Source organism: Podarcis liolepis (genome assembly GCF_965112155.1).
Source record: "Podarcis liolepis genome assembly, chromosome: 8".
NCBI lineage: Eukaryota > Metazoa > Chordata > Lepidosauria > Squamata > Lacertidae > Podarcis > Podarcis liolepis.
The window spans coordinates 49,211,349-49,217,348 of NC_139560.1; positions in this window are offsets into that span (position 1 = coordinate 49,211,349).

Sequence of the window (6,000 nt, forward strand, 5' to 3'; positions counted from 1 at the left end):
CTGTGTGGAGAAGACAGAAATGCTATTGAGTGACAGAAGGAGGAACTGCTCACCACCTACTTTGCCTCTGTCTTCTCCCAAAAGGAAGCAGTGCCCAACCTGGTGATAGCAGAATAAGTGATGCAAGGTGGGAGCTGCAACCCAAGGTAGGAAAAGAGATAGTAAGGGAACACCTAGCTACTTTAAATTAATTCTAATCTCCAAGGCCTGCACCCAAGGGTAGTAAAGGAGCTTGCGGGTGTAATCTCAGAGCTTCTGACTATAATCTTAGAGAATTCATATATAGTGGTACCTCTGGTTACGTACTTAATTCGTTCCGGAGGTCCGTTCTTAACCTGAAACTGTTCTTAACCTGAAGCACTACTTTGGCTAATGGGGCCTCCCTCTGCTGCTGCACCGCTGCCGCACGATTTCTGTTCTCATCCTGAAGCAAAGTTCTTAACTCAAGGTATTATTTCTGGGTTAGCGGAGTCTGTAACCTGAAGCGTATGTAACCCGAGGTACCACTGTATATTTTATATATATATATGGAAGTTTTCAGTAGAAAAATAAACTGGAAAAGGTGGAGAGAATTCAAAACAAAACAAAAGTGCATGAAACTGGTACAGTACAATATGTGGGTACATAGGCAGCATGATTATTCTAATGAGTATAAAATTATCAACAGGTCATTATGCTTTTAATAAATGCACTCTAAATATCATTATATTTTTCCATACACAACCTACAATTTAAAGCAATCCATTGGTATGTTGCAAGAGTAGTCTTCTATCCATTGTTCAAAGGGGGGCAGGGTATTGATGTATCAATATCAGTCTTTTAGCAGGAGTAAGCGCGCAAACTGTCCATTTATGTTGACCCACTATCAAACCACATATAGTTGGTATGTGGTGTAGGATAATATTATCATCTGACAATTTTAAATCCCCCCAAGTAATATTTATACATGTAAATGCTGCAGACATAATGTATCTTGATTTTAGTGAGGCTTTTGACAAACTCCACCATTATATTCTTACAGAGAAGCTGGTAAAATTGGGCTGGACAAGGTAACTCTTAGGTGGATTTGTAGCTGGTTGACTGACTGAACTCAAAGGGTGCTTCCTTGTCATGTTGGAAAAAAGTGACAAGTGGGGGGCTGGGCGCATTGTTGTTCAGTGTCTTTATAAATGATTTGGATGAAGGAATTAAGGGGTGTCCATCAAATTTTCAGATGACACCAAACTGGGAGAGGTAGCTAATCAGCAGAAGACAAAATTGGAATTCAAGATGCCGTTAACAGATGGGAGAATTGGGGCCAAACTAAACAAAATTGAATTTCAATAGGAGCAAACGTAAGGTTCTAAAGTTAAGCAAGAAGAACCAATTATAAGATGGGGGACATCTGGTTTGTCAATAGTACATGTGAAAAGGATTGAGGGTAGACTAAAAGCTTAACATGAGTCAACAGTGTCATGCAGCAGCAGAAAAAAGCTAAAGCTATTCTTGACTGCATGAAGAGAAGTATAGTGTTCTGATGAAGGGAAGTCATAGTACTGCTTTAGTCTACCTTGGTCAGACCGCACCTAGAGTGCTGTGTCCAGTTCTGGGCACCACAGCTGGTTTTTTTTTTTAAAAAAAAATGTTTATTAAAGATTTTCTTGGTGTGCAAAAGTATGTGCATTGTCTCCTTTTCAGGTTGTGAAGTCTTTTCTACAGATCAGTTACATTTGTTATGAAATGTTAGTGTTGAGTACAGTGTAAGGTTGAAGAAAAAGAGTGGGGGAGAGGAGGGGTGGGGTGGTGAAATTTATATTCTTTTTCATAGTGTACATGTGGGGTTTTGTGTTGACTTCAGCTGGGTAGGTTCTCTTTCTATTCACTTGCTACATTTCCTTGGTAGTGAGAGGGATTGGGGCGCAGGTTGAGGTTGGTTGTCTGTGGTTGGCTGCAGTGAGGTTTGTTAGCATGTGTGAGGTGGGGAGGGCTTGTTGAGTCACATAAGCCAGATTGATTTGTATGCTGTTGGCGGGTTCTTGTTGTTGGCTTCTTGGGCTGTGTTTGTGACAAAGGGGAGCCATACTGGGATGTTTGTCCCCATGTCAGTTTCATTTTATTGGTTAGCTTTTCTAGTAAGGCTGTTTTCCCATGTGATTTGGTTTCAGTGGTTGGGAACCAAAATTTAAGAATGTTATTGACCATGTAGAACATCTGCAGAGGACGGCAACCAAAATGATCAAGGGTCTTGATAGGAATGGTTGAGGGAGTTGGGTATGTTTATCCTTGTAAAGAGGAGACTGAGAGGAGATCTGATAGTCATCTTCAAATATTTAAAAGCTGTCACGTGGAAGATGGAGCAAGCTTCCTTGCTTCTGCTCTAGAGTGTAGGACCTGAACCAATGGAGTCAAGTTATAAGAAAGGAGATTCTAAGTATACCTCAGAATGCAGTCAACAAATCTTCCTTTGCACGCCTATGTGGAGGAATTCCTCTACTACCCCTGTGTCACAAACAGGAAGTCTAAAGAATGTAGTCCACCCAATTGTATTGGTGTTCTAAGACACTACCCTGTGAACTGCCCTGAGACCTTCAAGTATAGGGTGGTATAGAAATTAAATAAATAAATAAATAATAAGACATGAGAATACATAGTTCTGGTATGAGACCAGAATAACTGTGCACGATACAAGTTGCAATGTTGGGCACAGAATTGTTTTACACCGCATGGCATGTTCTTCTGAAGTTTAGAACTAAAAGTGGGACATGGTTTTCCAGTCAGGTATACTGTGTGTTAAGAAACTCTGTGTTACAAAGTTTGTGAGCCCCTGATCTTGAGGAACCATTTTTCTCATCTGGCAAGATTCCTTTTTGCTAAATAATCAAGAAGCAGAACTTAATTGTGTTAAAATAACTATCTCCTCAGTAGAATTTTTTTTTAAAAAATTGTCCAGTAGCACCTTAGAGACCAACTAAGTTTGTTCTGGGTATAAGCTTTTGTGTGCATGCACACTTCTTCAGATACACTGAAATAGAAGTCACCAGACCCTTATATATAATGGCAGGGTTGGGTTTTTTTCTCAAAAGGGTACTGGGAGATTACATATGCTAAAGCTATCTTTGGTCATCTGCATACTATCCCTTGCTTTTTCCTGTAGGAGTAATTGCAGTCATTAACAGCTGTCAATAGGTTTACCATACCCATTGAGTCAATCACCCATCTCTTTCTACCCTTCATGTGCATGCACATGAAAGTTTATAACCAGAACAAACTTAGTTGGTCTCTAAGGTGCTACTGGACTATTTTTATTATTATTTTATTTCTTTAGACTGCATCAGATCAACATAGCTACTTGCCTGAATCTATCTCCTCAGTACTTAGCCATGTATAATAGATAACAAACAGGTTCCACAGTCTAGAGAAAAATTCCTACAGAAATAGGAAGCAGTGGAACACAACGTGAGTGAAAGCCTCTGCCACCACCAGTCCAAACTGCTGACCACTTTGAAGTTCAGCATTGCATTCTTTGTTTCACCCAGCATAGAAATGTATCTTAGAGTTCAAGAGCGCATTCAGTCTGGAAACTTAATGTATAGACTTGGGAACAAATAACCATTAAATTTAATAAAAGTCTCACTAAGGAATCTTTTTAATTAAAACCAAATGACATAACTGTGCAAAACAAGACTGAGCAGATAAATCAACAGCCTAAATCTGTTTCATTCCACAAAGACACAAGCAGCCTGGTCCACAAGCAAGTTGGACTACTTGGATTTACTTGAACGAAACTGGTGCTTGGCGATCAGAAGGTCGGCGGTTCGAATCCCTGCGACGGAGTGAGCTCCCGTTTGCTTGGTCCCTGCTCCTGCCAACCTAGCAGTTTGAAAGCACATCAAAGTGCAAGTAGATAAATAGGTACCACTCCGGCGGGAAAGTAAATGGCGTTTCCGTGCGCTGCTTTGGTTTGCCAGAAGCGGCTTAGTCATGCTGGCCACATGACCCAGAAGCTGTACGCCGGCTCCCTCGGCCAATAAAGCGAGATGAGCACCACAACCCCAGAGTCGTCCGCGACTGGACCTAATGGTCAGGGGTCCCTTTACCTTTACCTTTAATTTAAATCCAGATATTCTGAACTTCAATGTGACTCTTGTCTTAAATCTGAGTAGTTCACTTTACAGTACTGCTTCATGGATCCCTGTCACTCATTCTTGGGGGACTATGTCCTGCAAAATTGGAATTATCAATAGCTCACTGTATTGTCATGTGTAGAAAGGAAAACAATGACTTCATTACTGCTGTGGCCAGCTGCGTAAATGAGGCTCTGTTTGTGATTTCCTATCAGTGCCATTTCAAATGTGGTAATGCAATCACAACCCAATGAATGAGCTTAAACTTTATATAACATTCCAAAACCAACACAGACTATGCCTTGCCTTTTATATTCTTTGGTTTTTTTATCTTAAGGATATATAACTTTGCTGACTGATATATAGTAGATTTGAAATCTTCACATGATAGTCCCATATGCTTATTACTTTATTATGAGAAATTGGGGAGGCAGGGAATGCAACAAACCTCCCTAGATATTAACTGTTAGCTTTTCCACAAATCGTCATAAGGATTGGGAAGAGAAAATCACAGCTATAATTTCTAGTTTAAACTGGGGCAAAATATATCAAAACCTAGCTATAAAAAGGAGTTATAGAAAGTACAAAGTATCTGTGGCGTGTCATTAGTTAATAAGAATTCAAATAAGGAAATAAGGATGATAGCTATAGTAAATAATAATAATAATAATAATAATAATAATAATAATAATAATAATAATAATATACCCTGTCTATCTGACTGGGTTGCCCCAGCCACTCTGGGTGGCTTTCAACAGAATATAAAAAATATAATGAAACATCAAACATTGAAAACTTCCTTATTGAGGGCTGCTGTATAAAATATTTATAAAGCAGTTAGCAAACTTTTGAGTTCCCAATAACTTTTCTTCATGTTGGAAGAATTTCTATGCTTCATGTATTAAACAAAAAAGTAGAGGAAAGGGAACAAATCTGGCCATAATAGAATCATCTCAAAACTTTGTGATATTACTTGGCTTTCTTTGATAAACTTACACAGTTATGTAGAGAGATGCAAAGGAAAAAATTAGTTTATACTGATTTCATTTATTAATTAAATTAATTAAATCTCTCACAGAGGAACCTAGACCCCATGTGACTCATACATCTTCTTGGCTGGGTTATTTAACTTGCTGCTATTATTTCCTTCACTATACGTGTCCTGATTGAATTTTGCTTTGTACCTGGTAACTGATACCCATTAGTGTTTCATGTTATTCTTGATAAAAATTATATTATAAAAAGTCATGATATTTTTGTGGGTCTTAATAAGAAAATTACCCTTCTGGGTTTGGGGGGATGTGGGCTAATATGGATACTTTTAGGAATACTTTGTTATTTCACCTGCCTATTCTTGATATACTGTTTTGTGGGCATCTCGACCCTAATGCATCAAATCTACCCAAACACATAATAAATTTAAATATCTTTTGTGACTTTGTCTAAATGCATGTAAAATATGTTTTTTTGTGATATATTTTCTCCTGGATATATTGATAAAAACACATTTAACTTTGTACAAGAGGTCAAAAGTATAAGAAATAGCTTCAGTTGTTGTAATGTATGGCAATACAGAATAATCAACTGGCCACAGTCAATCCTTAGAGGACAAGTACAGTGCACTGCATTGTGTGGGTTTTCTTGTATGTGAGACACTTTATTCTGAAGTTGAAAAGAGTTCAAGAACAAACATCACATACAGGCTCTCAAAGGAATGTTAGCATATTTTCTCTGTCAGATAATTTTTTTCAAAAAGAGAGAAAATTATAGCGTTCTGTGTGTGTGGCTTACTATTAGCGGATAAATGAGTGATCAGAAAGCTATCATGTTACAAAAAGTGTCCACTGCAACCCATTGTACTATTATTGAACATTTTCCACAATTCAGTAGACATAGA